The following is a 20,464-nucleotide window of genomic DNA, read 5'->3' as shown; positions in this document are numbered from 1 at the left end:
TTAAATGACAGGAAAACACACACACACACACACACACACACGCATGCACGCACGTACACATGCACACACACACACGTACATATGGACACATGTACATGCACACACGCACACACATGCATTTTCATTTATAGTCATGAAAACAAGGGAAGAATCTCTGAAAAACAGAAGGCAGGTAGGATTATGACGTCCATGAAGAAAACACAGTCCAAAAGGATCACATCAAAGAACCACTGCAACACATGGGAACACTGCAAGCGTAGGTATTCAAAAGGACCCAGTAAATTGGAAAATAAAGATGTGCCAGGCAAAGCCTAATAAAAGGAATATAGTTTTAGCAATATAAATTTCAGACAAAATACAATCAAGGGCAAAAATTTTCAAAAAAAAACCAGAGGAATATTTCACATTGATGAAAGAAATCTGTCAAGAAGATAAAACACTCAAACACTCATGGGGCACCTGGGTGGCTCAGTTGGTTGAGCGTCCAACTTCAGCTCAGGTCAGTATCTCACAGTTCGTGGGTCTGAGCCCTACATCGGGCTCTGCAACAATAGCTTGGAGCCTGCTGTAGATCCTCTTTCTCCCTCTCTCTCTGCCCCTCCCCCGCTTGCTCTCTCTCTCTCTCTCTCTCTCTCTCTCACACACATACACACACACACAAATAAATAAACATTTAAAAAAAGAACATAGGGGCGCCTGGGTGGTTTGGTCGGTTAAGCATCCGACTTCGGCTCAGGTCATGATCTCACGGTCCGTGAGTTCGAGCCCTGCGTCGGGCTCTGTGCTGACAGCTCAGAGCCTGGAGCCTGTTTCAGATTCTGTGTCTCCCTGTCTCTCTGCCTCTCCCCTGTTCATGCTCTGTCTCTCTCTGTCTCAAAAATAAATAAACGTTAAAAAAAATTAAAAAAAATAAAAAAAGAACATAAAACATTCACAAACCTTTTGGCACTTAACAACATAACATGGAGGTCTTTAAAACAACCACTAATTCAAATACAAAGAAAAATTCATGAATTCATGTCATAGAAAGAAATTTTTACCATACATCTAGAAATTACCATTTCAAGAAGACTAAAAATATGTAAGGATAGATATTTAATAAAACAACCAAATATGATTTATGTAGAGATTTGTAACTAATAAACAAAGAATACACGTTATTTTAAGCATACATGGAACATAAACTGACCAAGAATTAGATCATGAAGCATATCTCATCAAATTCCAAAAAGCAAAAATCACACAGGCCACACGAGCTGATTACAATTTGGTAAAATTAGAAACTAACAATAATATGAGAGCCAATTTCCATCTCTGGCCAATCCTTTCACATAGAGTCTGTAAACACCCTACTATTAACTCTGGGCTTACTTAGAAAAGAAAAAGAGAAATTGAAAACTATTGCTTTAAGTTTATTTAGTTATTTTGAGAGAGACAGAGAGAGTGCGTGCGCGCGCATGAACGGGGGAAGGGCAGAGAGAGAGAAAAGACAGCACAGGGCCCGATGCAGGACTCCATCTCAGGAACCATGAGATCATGACCTGAGCCGAAATCAGGAGTTGGATGCTTAGCCAACTGAGCCACCCAGGCACCCCAAGAAATTGAAAACTATTTTAAGTGCTTATTTCCACCACCAGGAAAATCAAAATGAAACAAAGAAATTCTATTTGCTTTTAATCCATCAGATTATCAAAGGGTTGAAAAGATTAACAATGTCATATTGGGACAAATATGGGCCAAACTGTTGCTGGTAGAATAGTTTTTTGGCCATGTTCCTCTATTTAAAAATTTTAAAATCTCAGACTTTTTAATTCAGCTAATCTACGTGTCCACATCTACCCTAGATATATACTTGCTTTTGTAATACTAGGGACAGGTAAAATGACATCCTTTGTGATATTGGAGATGGTAAAAAAAAAGGGGGGGGATCATCTGTGGGTAACAAAATTATAAACTCATAGGGAGTTATTGATTAAGGCACATCAACATTGTGGAACAGTACGAAGCCGTTAAAAATGATGTCCCTATGTACTGACATATCCCAAGTTAGAAAGCAAGTTGAAAGTGAATTCTGTATATAGAATTGTCACATTTATTTTTTAAACTTCATAGTTTTCTCTCAATGTGTGCATGTGTGTGTGTGTTTGTATCTCTGAATGTTTGTGTGTACGCGTGTTTATGTGTCTGTGTGTATAAATGCAAGCAAAAAAGATCTGGAAGTATGTTCACCAAACCGAAATGTTGATCACTACCTTCCAGGGATTCAAATTGAGAGATGATGAGGTGGAAAAAAAAAAAGGAGTCAAGTATGACTTCAGCCCTGTCTATACTGGTTGAACTTTTCAAGACCTTATTAATATATTACCTTTGGGTTTGGGGAAAACACCATGCCCACCAAGGAGCCTCACCTGTAGAAAGTAAATCGTTACAACTCAGTCCTGTTGGTTGGAAGTCACGTGCCATGTCAAAGATGGTTTCATAACATAAGACCATTCCGTCACGACGACGAAAGGCTCCCGAAGGAAAATGGAAAACGCATGATATTTAGGCTTCCACAGAACCTGGCTCACGCTTCTGTTTGTCAGCTATGTTGCCCTGTTTGTATACGTGTCCACTTATTCTCTACTTATTCTGGAAGCTCCCCACAGTCGTTAGCTCTAACGTGCGTTCGTCTTCCTATCTCCTCCAGGCCTTGTGTGCGTGCTGTAAAGCTACCGTGTTCTTTTTTTCTCCTCTTTGCCTTCATTAGCTGAAATGAAAATTTTGGCCGTGCAAGTTTTTCAAACATGAGAAAGAGGGACTAAGGCAGAAAACTCTGCAGCCCCTGCTGGCTGTAAATCACGTGCATTCCAGAAGCACTGCCGAGCCAGGGCTCAGGACCGATTCTCATTAAGCCTGCCCTCTCATAGGGGATAGATTTGGCCCAGTGAGGATTTCCTCCGCCTCCTCTGTCTTTCAACTGAAGGCAGCTCGAAAGGTGCTTAGTCAGCACCCAACAGCTAAAGCCGGGGCGCCGGGCGCTGTCTTTAAGGCCTAGAGAAGTCAGTCCTCTGGCAGGAGCCGTCCAACTTGGAGACGTTATTAACACCTTCCTACCAACACGACAATTAACATGCAGTCTTTGCCTTTGCCGTGATTCGATACAAGGTCACTGCCTCTTCTTCCTCCTCAGTGAATCACCAAAGACCATAATAGAAGGCACATTTAATTAAGCAGACTTTGCGCAGCTCCGGGTGGGAGTCTGCCCCAAGAGGCCTGTTCAGTATTTCGGATGCCTTACCTCCGTCTGTTAGGCTCCCGCAGCCGCTGCCGTTACCATTATATTTCTTCTCAAAATTGTTGAGCCGCTTCTTTGAAGCCCAGGAAGCTCAGGATAAAGCGGTCAGCTGGGCAATAGTTTCCATGCCGGCTTACTTTCCTATCGTCTTGAGTTTTTCTGATCCTTCTTAAGAGGAGGCTATAAAAAATATATATATACTTAAATCATCCAGATGGCTTTAAAGATTTCTGGTTTCTTTCAATTTACATAGCAAACCTGGTTTTTTTATGAAGGCTTATAGGGAATAAAATAATTGTGGTTCAGATTGCCCTCGTCCCCCAGTTTTCTGCTCTTGGCATGATGTATTACAGTCTCTGAAGGACATATGGTGCTTTCTAAGCTCATCACCCATAATGGTCCTTGTTCTGCACCAAATTTTAAGCCACGTAATCCTTGAGAAGGCACTTATCACATAAAACAAAAGATGAGATGGCTACGGGAGGGACAAGAAAAAGCCTTCTCCCCTCCCCCTTTTATTTTGCTCTGTATCCTTAGAATGTAGTGGAGTAGATGACATTCTACCCAGAAATCCTGGGTTCTACACCCAGCTCTGCCTCTGGCAGGTCACATGACCTTGGGCGTGTTTGCATGTTACTTGATCACACTCACCTGCCAACCCTGGAGAATAAATCAGTGCTGCCCACTTCACAGGGCTGAATGAGAAGATGGGGAGCAAATGAGAAAACAGGTGTAGAACTCTTGAACCACAGGCGCGCCTGGGTGGCTCAGTTGGTGGTGTTTCCTACTCTTGATTTCAGCTCAGTTCATGGTCCCAGCATCAGGGGATCAAGCCCTGCGTCCAGCTCCTTGATGAGCATGGAGCCTGCATATGATTCTCTCTCCTTCCCTCTCCCCGTCTCTCCATCTCATGCACTCTCTCTCTCTCCTTCTGCTTCTCTCCCCCAGTTGCATTCTCTCTCTAAAAAAAAACACACAGCAAAATGTAAACAGCATTTGAAATTTTATTAGTTGGCAAACATTCCTAAGTGTGATAAAAGCCGAAAAGACCTTAAAACAAGTAAATCAGTCCTAAGCAAAAGATTCATCACATTTCCAAGCTTTCCTCCTTAAAATTAGTAATAATAACAATAATAAAAGAATACTACCTGGAAAATAATATGTCTTGGGAAACATTAAAAATGACTCGATAAAGGGCAGCCTGGGTGGCTCAGTTGGTTAAGCACGGACTTCAGCTCAGGTCATGATTTCACAGTTGGTGGGTCCGAGCCCCACATTGGGCTCTGTGCTGACAGCACAGAGTTTGGAGCTGGCTTCAGATTCTGTGTCTCCCTCTCTCTCTGCCCCTCCCTGCCTCCTCAGAAATAAACATTAATTTTTTTTTTTAAATGACTCAGTAAGTTGCCCTCCTAGGATAGTGAAAATCCCTATAACTACTCTTACCATTATATATCTGAAATTATTCTAACACTGAGGCAGAATTATAAAAAAGATAGTTTTACCCCCCCTCAAAAAAAAAAAAAAAAAAACCTTGGAATTCTTTTCACTAGAAAGGCAGCACTTTATTTTATTTTTTTTATTTATTTTTTAATATATGAAATTTATTGTCAGATTGGTTTCCATACAACACCCAGTGCTCATCCCAAAAGGTGCCCTCCTCAATACCCATCACCCACCCTCCCCTCCCTTCCACCCCTCATCAACCCTCAGTTTGTTCTCAGTTTTTAAGAGTCTCTTATGCTTTGGCTCTCTCCCGCTCTAACCTCTTTTTTTTTTTTCTTCCCCTCCCCCATGGGTTTCTGTTAAGTTTCTCAGGATCCACATAAGAGTGAAAACATATGGTATCTGTCTTTCTCTGTATGGCTTATTTCACTTAGCATCACACTCTCCAGTTCCATCCATGTTGCTACAAAGGGCCATATTTCAGTCTTTCTCATTGCCAAGTAGTATTCCATTGTGTATATAAACCACAATTTCTTTATCCATTCATCAGTTGATGGACATTTAGGCTTTTTTCACAATTTGGCTATTGTTGAGAGTGCTGCTATAAACATTGCGGTACAAGTGCCCCTATGCATCAGTACTCCTGTATCCCTTGAGTAAATTCCTAGCAGTGCTATTGCTGGGTCATAGGATAGGTTTATTTTTAATTTTTTGAGGAACCTCCACGCTGTTTTCCAGAGTGGCTGCACCAATTTGCATTCCCACCAACAGTGCAAGAGGGTTCCCGTTTCTCCACATCCTCTCCAGCATCTATAGTCTCCTGATTTGTTCATTTTGGCCACTCTGACTGGCGTGAGGTGATATCTGAGTGTGGTTTTGATTTGTATTTCCCTGATGAGGAGTGCCATTGAGCATCTTTTCATGTGCCTGTTGGCCATCTGGATGTCTTCTTTAGAAAAGTGTCTATTCATGTTTTCTGCCCATTTCTTCACTGGATTATTTGTTTTTTGGGTGTGGAGTTTGATGACCACTTTATATTTTGGATACTAGCCCTTTGTCCGATATGTCATTTGCAAATATCTTTTCCCATTCTGTTGGCTTCCTTTTAGTTTTGTTCATTGTTTCCTTTGCTGTGCAGAAGCTTTTTATCTTGATGAGGTCCCAATAGTTCATTTTTGCTTTTAATTCCCTTGCCTTTGGGGATGTGTCAAGTAAGAAATTGCTGCAGCTGAGGTCAGAGAGGTTTTTTTCCTGCTTTCTCCTCTAGGGTTTTGATGGTTTCCTGTCTCACATTCAGGTCCTTTATCCATTTTGAGTTTTATTTTTGTGAATGGTGTAAGAAAGTGGTCTAGTTTCATTCTTCTGCATTTTGCTGTCCAATTCTCCCAGTACCATTTGTAAAGAGACTCTCCTTTTTCCATTGGATATTCTTTTCTGCTTTGTCAAAGATTAATTGGCCATACTTTTGTGGGTCTAGTTCTGGGGTTTCTATTCTATTCCATTGGTCTATGTGTCTGTTTTTGTGCCAATACCATGCTGTCTTGATGATGACAGCTTTGTAGTAGAGGCTAAAGTCTGGGATTGTGATGCCTTCTGCTTTGGTCTTCTTCTTCAAAATTACTTTGGCTATTCGGGGCCTTTTGTGGTTCCATATGAATTTTAGGATTGCTTGTTCTAGCTTCGAGAAGAATGCTGGTGCAATTTTGATTGGGATTGCATTGAATGTGTAGATAGCTTTGGGTAGTATTGACATTTTAACAATATTTATTCTTCCAGGCAGCACTTCAAAAAGTGTTTATTTCAGTTGGAGGTATATAAAATAGAGGAAACTATTGTCTTTTCTTTGAATTTTTCAGTATTTTTTGCCTTTTGTTCTACAGTAATCTGAAATGTCCTAAGTAACTTCCAATTCAAGCAATTCTCTTTGGCTAAGAGCCAGAGGAAAGATTGTTTTGTTATCCTCTAGCTTCTACTAAGAGCTATGATTTGGCCAAAATTTCCATTTTTAGATTTCATGTCTTTTTTTTTTTTTTTTTTTAATTTTTTTTTTCAACGTTTATTTATTTTTGGGACAGAGAGAGACAGAGCATGAATGGGGGAGGAGCACAGAGAGAGGGAGACACAGAATCGGAAACAGGCTCCAGGCTCTGAGCCATCAGCCCAGAGCCTGACGCGGGGCTCGAACTCACGGACCTCGAGATCGTGACCTGGCTGAAGTCGGACACTTAACCGACTGCGCCACCCAGGCGCCCCTAGATTTCATGTCTTTTAATATCAGTCCACCTCTTTTCTAACTTTCCTCCATGATTTTCACAATTTATATAAGAATTATAATAGCAGCGTTATTGAGATGTTTAAAAGTCATTCCATTTTTCTTTACATAGCAACAATTTTTTTGATGTGTTCTCTTTCCATTGGTCCCCATCTGTATGTATCTTGCACATGATTGTTATACTGTATATACGATAGTTGAAGCTGCCTTTTTCTCACTTAACATTCACTGAGAACATGTATACGTTGAAACTTAAATTTAATAACTATCATTATGATTAACATCCCATCAAATTGATCTCATTCTATGTAACCATATACCTACTGTTAGTACTCTCATCTTATTAACTTTCTTTCTCTTTTTGATAAGGCTGCAAGTGATTTTTTTCCCCTCAATTTGAATAACCTTGGGATAAATTGAACCTAGGATAAATCCCCAGTGAAAGAATTTGAAGATAATTATGGTTCTTGTCAAAATACTTATGAGACCGATTTAGAAAGAGTGGCATCAATCCAGCATTATATGAACAAACCTATCCCACTAGTACATCATCCCTTGAAGGTAGTGGCATATTTTAATTTTTGTTAATTTAATTAAATGAGACTTCAGCGATGTGACATGCTTTTCTTTGATTACCAAAAAATTAAGGAATTTCCCCATTTTAAAATTTATTGCTAGTAATTCAACATGGGAATTATTTCATTCAACCCTTGCCTCTTTATCTGTTGCAATTTTGTGTTAATTTTCATCAACTTAAATGAATTATTTTTACGTAGATACAAAGTCTCTTTTAATCCTACCTGTGGCAGATTTTTTCCCCGTCTGAGCCTCGAGTATTATCTTCTCCAAAAGGTCTACTTTTTGTACTATGCGAGCTTGATGTCTACGTTAGCTTGAGGCTAAAATATTCACACTCTTCCTTCAGAAGCGGTACTGAGCAAGGCCCTGTTGCCGCCAGAAGGGTTGCATGTGAGACAATGCCAGGTCCTAGCCAAGGATGGCTTTCTGTCTGTTCCATGTGCACATTTTGTAGCTGGCCAGACAGCTTGATAACCAGGGAGCTGGCTCCTCCCTTTCCAAGAGTACTTATGTGTTTGCAGCCCATGTTTCCAGGGTTCTTGGAACCAGGAGGCCACCTCCATCCAATTGAGAGCTCCTTTTCTCTCCCAGAGGCAAAGACCGAGGCTCTAGAGGGGAATTTTCTCAGGATCCAGGGCACAGAAGGAGGCAGCATGGACTCCAGGTCTCCCACTCTCCCCTCTAGGCACTGATCGAAGGACTGTTTATCCACAACTTGGCCCACGCCTCTGCTGTGTTTAAAGATATGATTCAAGTCACAAAAATTAAATTTGAGGGATGAAACTTTGGGGTAAAATAAGTTGATGCCTGAACCCATGGCAGTCTTCGTTTGTATCACCCGAACTCTCCCATGAGTTACATCCTACTAGTATGCCTCTTTCCCCGGTGAGAAGTCTGGAAACGGATTAGGGAATCCAACCAGGCTGCATAGGACATAAAATATTCCAGGAAAGTTCCTCGCAGCCTTCTCCTGGAAATCTCTAGACAGTGCTTACACTTACCCTTGGGTTGGAGCATATTTTGTTGGCTCTTGTATGTAACCAAATCTTTCCTGCTTCTAATTAAACTTATTCCTTTTAGTATAGTCCTTCCCAGAAACCATATGGCTATTTTCCACTAAAATAATATCCCTTCGTAGTAGTAGTTTGGAGACTTTGAAAATGTTAAAAGAAGACTTTTTATAAACTACTAAAAACTTACAGGCAAGAGCAAAATTTAGGGAAATAAAGCAAAGTTTAATTGTATGCCATTTGATTTTTTGCCATTCTTTCTCTTTTTCCTCAAAGTCTGTGCTACATTTTCCTTGGATGACTTATTGAAATGATAGAATTTAATCTATTAAGTAGCATCCCTATAGTGTAAACAATGCCATCAAGAACAAATTAAACAAGAAATGAAGGATTTGGGGAAAGAGTTCATGATAATTTCTTAAAGCAGTGTAACAATTCTAAAATTTACCTTTGGGAGCCTGAAGACTCATCTTGTAAACAAAGAAAAAGGAAGTAAAAATGATCAATATCACCTTGATATTTCCTATTCACAAAAGGTAAATTTCTCCTCGTCCATTCTGCTTACAGAGAGCCTCGGATGAATACTTAAATGTGCCAAGACACGCATTTGTCCACGGTGTTTGGGATAAATAAGTCATTTTATTTTCACTTGTCACTGATTTTAGAACCCCTTGTCTTTGTGAGCTAGTAAATAAGTCAATCTATTTCTAGGCAAGACTCTAGCAAAGCTCAATTTGGGTGACATCATCTCTTGAGAGAATCATGACAACCAGCCAAGTACACCGATATAATGTAAGTGACTCAGCTCTATTCCACAAGAAGATTAAACTTTTCTTATCGACCTTGAGTAGCAGACATTGGCCTAAGAACATATTAAAACTCCTTTTGAAGTCAAGCCAAACTCCACAGCTTGCTATCTATAATTTTAATTTACTTTTCCAGTGTCCATCAGCCTTGATAACTGTAAATACGTAATTCTGTTCTCAAATCACTCCCCTCTTAGGCTGGTAGGTTGTTTTCCCTTTGACGTGATTATAAAATGACCATTTCAGGAGATTCACCTACAGTTCTCTTTGAGGGAAAATGCAATCCTGGCTGGGTTGGATGAGTAGCAGATGGGTGGCTTCCTAGTTAAGTCATAGGGAGCAGGGGTTATAAGTCTTTGTAGATCAGAAAATGCTAAATGCGTTAATTTGGTGGTACCAAAGAAAAGGCAAGAAAAGTTAATGACCCTTGAGTTCTCTTTTTGGCTTACAATTGCGTGTATCAGCAGCACTGAGTTATTTTTTGAAAACCATCAGTCTGACACCAGCATGATGGCAGACCTTTCGGGTAGCAACTACCTATGCAAAATGGTGATGGGGACACCAGAATGCCAAATCCCTTCCTACAACATAGCCTTGGTGTGTTCTCTCAACCTGCGTTTGTCGAGAGTTTCTGTTATAGACCAGGCAGTTAGTATCCTGTGCAGTGTTTTCAGGAGAGGGGGGAAATACTGACAAGTAACCAGGCAGTTATAATCATTGGGATACATGACACCAGAGGGGAATGTATAGATTGCTCATAACAGGGTCCCGTAGCTGACTATGTGGGGATCGGTGAAGGCTTCCCAGCAGAACACTACTCTCAACTAAGAGGTGAAGAATGAGTAAATTAGTGAGGTAGGGAAGGATGGGGATAGGAAGCCAGGCAGATGGGACCAATAACCAAAAACCTGGAGGACTTAAGTAACACAGTAAAATTGAAACAAGGAAAATAAAACTGAACTGGAAAACAAGAGTCCAGGTCATTAAGGCTTTTCCCAAGGCATTTAAAATAATTTCTGTACTATCCTTGGGAAACAAAGATCCATTTAAATGTTTCAATCACAACAAAGTGTTATCATAGGCATAAAGAATGGATAGGAGAGAGTCAAATTCCAGAAATTCTTTTGGAGATTCAGGGCCTAGGATTAAGGTTTATGGCTGTAACCCTGTTAAGGACAAATGTGCTTGAGATTTAATACAATCAGCTGGGTTCTTGTTTCACAAAGAGAAACAAGGATTTCAGATTTGGGAAAGGGTGATATTAACCAAAGAGCTCTCGTTACTGATATGGGGGCAAAATGACTTAGAAAGGGGATGTGAACTCAACAGCAACCTTTGTGGTTCGCTGAGTTGGTCATTATTTAGTGACAAAAGAGAAAAGGTAGAATTAGCGTGTCGAACTGAGAAACTTCCACAAGGATGGTAGTTGTGGTGGAGCAGGGAATACAGAGAGAGAAGAAATGACCTGGGTGTGATACGAACAATCCCAGGCTATATACTCCATTTGGTGTTGGATGTGAGAAATCCAAAATCGTCTTGGAGAGGCAGAGCCTACTGCGATCAGCGTCCGGGAGTTCTCTCTGTTAGGGTGGCTTGTACAGGAGTAAGCAAACAGCTGTAAAAGGTGGAGAAGAACAGGTGTCTCTAAGGTGCTCCTGCTTCGGTGTCATCAGTCTCTGGGGAGATGACATTATTGGCCGCCCTGTATCAATGTTGAGTGTGGTCTGAGCTACAATCTCCTGGCATCAAAGACTGGATTTGTGCGGATCTATTTATATTCTCTCACCTAATCTGGCCTAGACTAATAGAACAAATTTTCAATAGACTTGGAGGGTTAACCCAGCTGAGCTCCCGTGGGCTGGAATGAGGGGCCTTGGCCTTTAGCACAATGCTGCAATCAGCTACACTCATCAGACCCACAGCTTTCCATACACATGAGGGAAAAAAATAACAGGATTTGAAGAAATGGTTTTTTTAAGTGAGTTTTAGTCCCTGAAGGATGCAAAAGTTCCAATTTTCTTTGTAAGTGAAATAATAACAGCTGTAAGAACTCGACTGTTTATCAAAGATGGAGGCAGAAGTCATAAGGCTTTATTGCATGGATTAAGTCTAAAAGCTGTATGTACTTTCATGAAGCCTCCTAATGGATTGGTAATGGTTATTATGGATGATAATATTTATTTAGACAAGTTAGAAATACCAAGTTCAAAAGACATTTAAAGCAAAAATGGCATAGACTATTTCACAAATGCACAGACTGAAATTATCTATAATTTCAGTGAATGGCATAAATTGTATGACACAGAGTTGGCTCTGGCTTTCGTTTTCATGGTAAGGACAGCTTGTAAATCAGTGACATTGACTCATGGGTCTCAGGCACGGTGTGCATCAGTCAAGCACCTGCTTTCCCAATCCGTCAAGTTACATTCGTAACTGAACACAAATAACAATATTAAACCGCAGTCATCCAAATTAATCTTTCAGTATGGAAAGGAGGTGCATGTTTAAGCTAATAGGGTTCATTTCCTCCTTGTGGTGTATCTCATGCACTGAATTCATAAAAATGGTGCTGTTTCTTTCTGCTGAATATCTCAGAGGTCAACGCTATTTTGGGTTCTGTGTTTGTGGCTTTGTGTGGGCCATATATAGGTAAATTTTACAAAAGGCCACAGCAGATGTGACTTTGAACTGAGGCCATGTGACAAGCAACAGCATGCTGCGTAACCTCACTTTGGGGAAATCCAAGCTTCGGAGTGGCCACACAGGATGTTTCATCAAAAGAGGGATTTTCCCGTCTGCTCTGGGATGCACTGCTTCCTTCCCCTTCCTCAACTCTGCAGTGCACAAACATTCTCAAAGCGGCTAACAATTTGTCCTGTCATGGGTGACCGTGCTGGGGGATGGGATGGTGGAGATAGAGAATGGTGCGGGGCGGGGGGGGGTGGTTAGTTCGAGCTCCAGGGTTTAAAAGGAACAGTAAGAACAAAGCTTTGAAATGTGCTGGTCAGCCCATCACATCTCTGGGATTGCTACTTGATATTATCCAATACTAAAAAAAAAACAACAACAACAAAAAAAAACACTGGCTCACAAATGCATCAAACATCATTTTGGAGTTCTCAGTTCAAAGCCCTGTTCCAACACCATCAGTGTCTTTGAGTTCCCCTGTCTGTAAGTGGATACTGATACAAATACTCAACAGGGTTGCTGTGAGGTTTAAATGAGAGAATGTATGGACATTTGCTGCTTCCCTCCTCCCCCAAACAGGTCTACACCATGAAATTATATGATTCTGAAACACATGTAATGTGCCCATCTGCTCCTTCCCTTTACCTTATAATTTGTATCCATTGGATACCATACTCACTAATCATAAGCCTATGTCCCATGTATTTTTGTTCAGCAAAAAGGCGGTTAAAAGAGGAAGAAGAGATCACAAAGCGAGTACATTATTGAATGAACTTGTGTCAGTGTAACTCCTATAGACAAACGAGCTTTTCATTAGTCAAGGTATTTTATCAACTTATTTCCGGTCTCCGTTGTTACATCGGTCTCTGAATCTCTTGAGCTAACCTCGTGAGGAAAATGGAAGAAAGATCTTCAAGTGTGCCTTTCTCTAGGGCAAAACTTTTGGGATTCTGTGTCTCACCTGTAAAGACAAAAATGGAATAGAGTATGAAAAACAGAAATGAAAGTTATCTATATATTGATGGACATCATCTTGAGCTTTCTGAGAATATCCCAGACAGTACAATTCCTTCATGCGGGGTTAATGAATAGTATAGATTAGAAAATTACTAGCGATTGAATTTCTTCAAGGACTGTACTTTAAAACTGTAAATTACCATGAAAATAGCAAGGCTATAACTTGGTAGGTAATGAATTGCCCCAGTTATAGTTTTTATAATTTACTGTTAATATGCCTCCATTCAGGCAATTTCGAAGTGAAACTTAATCCTTAGTCTATTACAGAGGGCGTATATTCTTTAGTATTCTCATAGGAATTCATTAGAATTGATTCTATGTTTCCTGCATCAGAAGGCAGAAGCTAAATCGGGAAATGTATTGGTGACAATGCTTTTAAGTGTTTTTTATTTGGAAGACATGGGGCTCTTGCTGAGGTTTTTCATCACGAGTTGAAATATCTATTCAGACTGCCACTGCATTCCAGTTCACAGTTGAGGACAGATTGCTGTTGTGAATATATAAAAACCTGCAAATGTCTGAAGTCTTATAAAGCGGGGTTGGATAAATTTCAGATGGTCCAAACAGCTCCACTGTCGGCCCAGACCACCTGTTTTCCTCACGCGCGTTCCTTATTTCAAAATCTCATTTCGGCACCAACAGTCCATGCCGCCGCGTTCCCCAAAGGGTCCTCCTGCTCAAACTCTGGGGTTCCTGACTGTGCAATTACTTCCTCTCACTCCGGACCTCCTCTGCTCTGTCCTTTTTCTCACGCAGCAACACCATGACCCCCCTGGCTTCTCCTTTCCACAGCCTCCTCTCGGACATCCGTCGGCAAACTCCATTAGATCACTAAAGTTTTCCTCAAAAGCCTCCCTCTGCCTTCTCATCTTATTCTGTCAGATCGGAATACGTACCACATATTAGGCAGAGTTTGTTGGCCAGGTGGGTTTCGAAAAGGCCAGGTTAGACGTCTCAGAGACTTCATTTGGGCAATGTGCTCTGTGAACCCCCCTGCCTCCGAGGGAAGAGCCTGACCTTCCCCGCATACAGTGGATCCAACACCTTTTTTAAAGAAACATCTTCAGGAAAATGCTGCCTTACTTGAACTTTGGCTTTGTACTAAAGGTGACACATCTTCTCTGATGCCCTCAAGCATTAATGGCTCCTCCAGCCTCCTCTGTCTGGAGGCCAAGAGCTTGGCGGGCCCACTCTAACTTACCCTTCAAGAACTTCACCGGCTCTCCTCAGCCAGGCCCTTTGTTGTCATCATCTACTGACCTCCAAGACACTTCTGGCTCGTCTATAACCACTTTGGCGCCTGATGTAAGAATTTTCCTCTCTACTCCTTCACAAACATTCCCTCTGGGCAAATCCAACATTCACACTCACGATTCAGCTAGCGCTAACAACAATGATGGCACCAGTGATAACCAACATGTCATTTCTGAATATCTACCGAACACTGAGCACCTTAACACTCCACATGCATTATTTCATCTCCACAACCATCTCCTCTCTTGCAGACTCTGCCATGCCCTTTTCCTATGTGATGCCCTCCAGGCATTGCCTTGCAAGGCGGCTTCTTGTCACGAGGGCATCATCAGTCTCTGCTGAAGCCGTACATTGTACCACACCTTTCTATAGGGTGCTTAATGCAGAGTGGACCCAACAAGCTGTGCATAGTGTGTAGGTAGCTTACAGCAAGGGTGACACTGGCTTCATTTGCTGGCAGGATTATTAAGCGCATTTGGAATCGTTTAGGAGGTCGTCTTTGGGTGCAGCTTCTTCCCAACTTCGGCTGTCATCAAGCAACATGCTCTCTCTCTCTCCTAGAGCCAGCGTCAAATGTTTGCTGTCATTTCATGTTCTTCAGTTAGTCCTTTCTCTGCGTGCCCAGCACGTATTCTATAAAATCACAAGCCGATGTGATGTGAGGATTGGAAGGGCCCACAAGATTCATACAGGCCAACCCCTTCATTTTACAGATAAAGAGCTGAGGGCCTGGGGGAACCCATAAACTGACACTGTCATCAGAAATTGCTAAAAGATCAGATAAAGATAACAGAATTTGCCTATTCCTTTTCAAACAGAGATTTCTTTCATTGACTATATCCTTGACTATGGTCTTATCTGCCAGGTCGTCATGGTTTTAGATTCAAAACTGTTCGTAAATACCCTGTGCACATAATATTCCTCTGGATCATTCACTAACTGAGAAACTTACGTGTTGTCAAAGGGAAGTAGGGCCGACTGCTTTTCACAGCAGCACAATGAAGCTCTTTCTGTGGGGTGGGACGCTTCGTTCAGATTTACTTTGCACCAGATGGCTGTCCCCCAAAGGCCCCAAATCTTCTGGGATCATTACGATTCCAGATGTTGCTGGCTACTGTCGATCTGGGGCGATGCGACTGCTTTTTTCTTCCTGCTAAGTATGTATTCAGCCATTAACACTGAATTCAGAAATGCTGGCTGGCATGCTTCTGATATATTTGATAACTTTCATTTTGGATTTTGACCCTCCAAACAGGCATTATGCAGCACAGATACTTACTTAGGCTTTTAGCAATTAAAAACCATGCCGTGTGCATAGTGTGTCCTAGAACCATGTTGGTGAACATCTGAGACAATCTAATTCCTAGGTCCCACAGTTCCAAGGCGTCTCCCCCAGAGTTCCAAGGCGTCTCCTTTCTTAATGCATTGAACTTGTTCTGAATCCAATTATTCTCTTTCCGTTTTGCAAAATAATTCATTTCGTCTATTCATCAGTAGAACGTACTTTGATATGGGGGGGGGGGGCGGTTTTACTTTAATGTGCTCCAGATTGGAGACCCTTATTAAGGCCGGTCTGCCTTATTTCCCAGCTGTGCTAATTAAAAGCACTAATTATTTCCATGTCAGAATCTCAGGACCATCCTTTGATGCATGAAAGTTTGAGGGAATTGAGAAAGAAAAACTGACTGATTTGGGGAATCATGGGATAAAATGAATATTCTTTAGTCTCAATTAAAAAAAAAAAAAAAAAACTTGCATGTCAATTCATTTGACTTGGGTCCCTACTTCTTTAGTTTCAGATCCGGTCTGGATTTCTGCCATGTGGGAAGGAGTCACCAGAATCCCTTTCTTTATTTTGCAGTTAGTGTAATTAATGTTGAGAGGGAACTTACCTCACCCCTGATGTTAACAGGCTTCTCAAAAGCAGTTTTCATACCTAATTCGTGTCGTTTAGGAAGGAATTAATAATCCAGATTCCCAGGGTCCTCCCTGCATCTAAAGTCAGTGATTCTCTAAGACCTTATGGCCACTTTCCTAATTCATAAATCACCCCATTTTCTTGCTCTCGTGAGAAATAATCCAGGTGTGCTTCGGCAGGAAGTAAGTTATTTACTTTTCTATGCAGAAGGTGGGAGAATGGAAGAACGATTATCTTTCCAGCTGGAAGGCAATCCTTTCCCAGAGATACATATAATCTCTTTGAAAAAATTCTAGACTCCAGAACAATTATACTCTAAGAAAAGAATTATTAGGTCACATAAACTGAGGGCACCGTCATACCGGGAAGTAAGATTTCTATTCACATTTTTAGTGGTGCAGAATTTTGTGTTATGTGAATTATTTACAGTCTATTTTTCTCAATGGCAAGTTTATTCTAATTGAAATCCTCTGAGACTGCAAGCCCATGGCTTACTAACTCCCTTCAGTAGATCTTTGCTCGAGAGAAGAGAATATTTTGGTGGCAAGCTATTTCAGTGGAGTCAGACTATGTAATAGGATAGAAAAAAACAAAGAGCTAGTAGAAAACAAAACAGTAGAAAAACACCTTCCTAAAATGTATATGTGTGTGTGTATATATATATATATATATAAATATATATGTATATGTATATATATATGTAAGTGAAGTTGAATTTATTTTTTTTTTAATTTTTTTTTCAACATTTATTTATTTTTGGGACAGAGAGAGACAGAGCATGAACGGGGGAGGGGCAGAGAGAGAGGGAGACACAGAATCGGAAACAGGCTCCAGGCTCTGAGCCATCAGCCCAGAGCCCGACGCGGGGCTCGAACTCACAGACCGCGAGATCGTGACCTGGCTGAAGTCGGACGCTTAACCGACTGCGCCACCCAGGCGCCCCGAATTTATTTTATTAATATAAGACCAATGAAAATGATGTTGGGATGTGTAGGGAAACCGGAAATAGCACGAATACCTTCTACCTGTGGAGTTAATAGCCTCCTGACTTTTGAGAAGGGGAGAGTTGTAACTAAACAGGCAGTAAACCATCCTATCCTGAAATTAGTGTAATCATCTCAAAAACCTTGAACATGAAGCACAGAGAATAAAGCTATTTCTGATCACATTTGAGTCGCCAGCAAGCTCCCCCCAAATAATCATCTCTTAAGGACTTTTTAAAATCACTTCTCTAAGGCTACTGATGAAAACAACAAACTCTGGGCATGAAGCGTAGAAGCAATTATGGGAAGAGAAAGTACCTAATAGTATGCGAAATGTGCTAGAACTGAGTCATATGTAAAATTTTTAAACTTTTTTACTCTAAAATTCTAGTTCCTGGAATCCCTCTTTTCTAACTGACTCACAATCTATTTTGGAAACAAACCTGGCGGTGCTACAACCCTTTTGCCAAAGATTAAAATCCGTCCAGAAAAGTCAGACACTCATGGAATAATTGGGTAATACTGACTGAGGACCCTCACACCCATGTGGCTCTGTGCTAACCACTGAGCATATGGCCATCAGGTTGACGCTGACCTAAACTCTCCACGTTTCGAAGTTCTGTTTCCTAATGTGGTGTTTGGAAAAATGAATTTGTCAGAAATACCTAGATCACAGTTTAGGTGAGACACTTGATCTTGTTCTTTATTTAAAATATCTACTTTTGGGGTGCGTGGGTGGCTCAGTCGGTTAAGCATCCGACTTCGGCTCAGGTCATGATCTCACGGCTGGTGAGTTCGAGCCCCGCGTCAGGCTCTGTGCTGACAGCTCAGAGCCTGGAGCCTGTTTCAGATTCTGTGTCTCCCTCTCTCTCTCTCTGACCCTCCCCCGTTCATGCTCTGTCTCTCTCTGTCTCAAAAGTAAATAAACGTTAAAAAAAAAAAATCTACTTTTTTTTCCACTTCTAAGACTTCTCTACATTTTTTATAAGGAACTTTATCATTTTGAAGTAATGCCTTTATTGTCTTTTTTTTTCTGCAAAGAGTTTGGAGTTATGTTTTCATCTTGATCTTACTTGCTTCTCCTTCTTTTGTTTACAATGGTCAGCTCATTTTGTTTCCGAGTTTAGATTAACTTCGGGACTTTAAGAAGATTCTTTCCAGGGACCTGAACCATAGGCCTAGAAGGGACACGAGTGTATCCTTCACCTTTAGGCAAAGGCGCCCAAAGAATATTTTTCATAGCTCTAAAGAAGATTGCACAACATCCACCTGTGTGTCATTTTGACAACTGAATATTTTTACTCTGTCTAACCAAAGCCTTCACGCTTCAAATCTAGCCTGTTTTCCTTGTTTCGTACTCAATGCAGATGGCCAACCATTTCCAAATAAAAAGGTCTCCACTACACTCAAGGAATATATTCTGTTGGCATCTGGTTTTTCTTTAAGAAAATGAGTAACAACTCATTTACCTCTCCTCATTGGTCTTAATTTGCAACACTTGCATCATTTTGCTATCACTGTAGTTGTCTTCTAAATAATTTCTAAGTTCTCCAGTCATTAAACATGCATTCCAGGAGTTCAGAACAAACTAAGTTGGGATTACCTAAAAACTCCTTCACGTAATACTCTCAGTCTACATTTATTCATTTTTATATTGGTCCTTTTCAGTATGTTATTATTAAAAACATTTTTTTTTTGGCCTAGATTTGGATTTGTTTTTAATGCAACTGACTTGGTAGACATTTTGTAGAGTACACATTATATAGAAAGTCTATATAGAGTAGACATTTTAATGCAACACTGATACAGAAGTAAGATTTCTCCAAGATATATTTATAGAAATTATAACCATAACTTAAAAAAAAAGTTTTATTGTATTTCTAGTTAATATTTTTTTCAAATATTTTCCTCTACTTAATCTTGGATGAATTTTCTAATTCTGTTTTTCCAGTAAGTTCTAGCCAAAAAAAAAAAAAAAAGAATCAAAATTAGCTGCATAATACCAGTACAATAACTATGCCAATTTAGTTTGGCATCCATGTGATTATGAACAAATTTAGAGCCTTTAGGAATATTTTGGGCTATTTCTGCATGAATTATATTTGAATCCCAAGTTTATTGTTTTCCTTTTCTTTTTTTCTTGGAGGGGGGTAGCGGGGTGGAAAGCAGCCTGAAAATGATTACAATATACATAATTTGATCAATATGTCTAAAGATTTAGGCCTCCAGAAACGGTAAACTTGTCTGGCATATTCAGTATCGGTCTTTGGGGAGTTTAACAAAGTACTGCCCGGGCGTGTGTATTTCATTTACCTTGGGAGAAAAACCAGGTCCATGGGGGAAGTAGGCAATGGAAATAATGACTGAGGCCCAGAGGACTTAAAGGAAATCTTCATGCGGGAACCTTGACACTCCCCGTTCCCTGTTTCTCAATGACACAAAATGAACCTGTCATAGATTAATATTAGAGAGTATTACCTCTGCACAAGTCTGAAGAAACTCAAGTACACTAAACTAGAATTGAAGACTCCAGGTAGAGTACACATGCATTCAAGATTATCAATCATTCTATGCTGAAAGATGCATGAGACTATAGCCTCAAAATGCACATCATATATATTGCATATATATGCAAAATGCATGTCATATATATATTTATATAGTAATACTTTATATTAGGGCCTTTCCAATCGTTTCTCTCCATTTCCAAGATATGTTAGATAGATAGATAGATTGATAGATAGATAGACACGTAGGTAGGTAGATTTATAGATATCAGTCGATGCTAGATAGTTTTCACATTATGAAGATAATATTAAAATATTATTAAAATTTCAGGAGACAGAAACAAAAGAGCAACATCCATAAGGCCACTACAGGAAAACAATAAACATTGCTCCATGCATTGACTTGTCTATCCTTCTATGCACAACTGAAACACAATTTTATATTGTGATTTCTTTTATTTAACATAACATGAGTAACATTTCTCCAGACTATTGGAAACACTTAAAAGGCACCGTGTGCACATTGACTGTGCTGTTCTTTAATCATTTTTTTTTATTAAATTTTAGGTTGCTTCCAGTGCGTTGTGATTATGAATAACGTTAAGAAGGCTTTGTGCACACAAATTTATGAATTATTTATTTAGGATAAATGACCTAACATGAGAAAATAAAAGTACTGAACACATTACAACTATTAAGATATAATAGCT

At 40.2% G+C, this 20,464-nt stretch overlaps 1 protein-coding gene and 1 long non-coding RNA gene across 3 annotated transcripts in view; one reads left to right on the top strand and one right to left on the bottom strand.

Moving 5' to 3' along the window:
- The window catches only part of SGK1 (serum/glucocorticoid regulated kinase 1), a 113,539-nt gene that overhangs the window by 46,774 nt on the left and 46,301 nt on the right, over positions 1–20,464 (top strand). The window lies entirely within an intron of this gene.
- The window catches only part of LOC147581223 (uncharacterized), a 28,483-nt gene that overhangs the window by 3,781 nt on the left and 4,238 nt on the right, over positions 1–20,464 (bottom strand). The window contains exons 2-3 of one of the 2 annotated variants that reach the window (XR_015251556.1): positions 3,929–4,238; positions 2,409–3,457 (exon numbers count right to left, since the gene is read on the bottom strand). This is a non-coding gene — a long non-coding RNA (uncharacterized LOC147581223). Of the gene's footprint in view, positions 1–913; positions 3,458–3,928; positions 4,239–20,464 lie in introns of those variants that run through there. The other variant, XR_015251555.1, reaches the window with a different exon arrangement.

Source organism: Puma concolor, chromosome B2, assembly GCF_028749965.1.
Source record: "Puma concolor isolate L17-30 chromosome B2, mPumCon1.1.hap2, whole genome shotgun sequence".
Lineage (NCBI taxonomy): Eukaryota > Metazoa > Chordata > Mammalia > Carnivora > Felidae > Puma > Puma concolor.
Note: the sequence above shows the minus strand (reverse complement) of the source record. Positions and strands in the feature narration are given on the sequence as shown.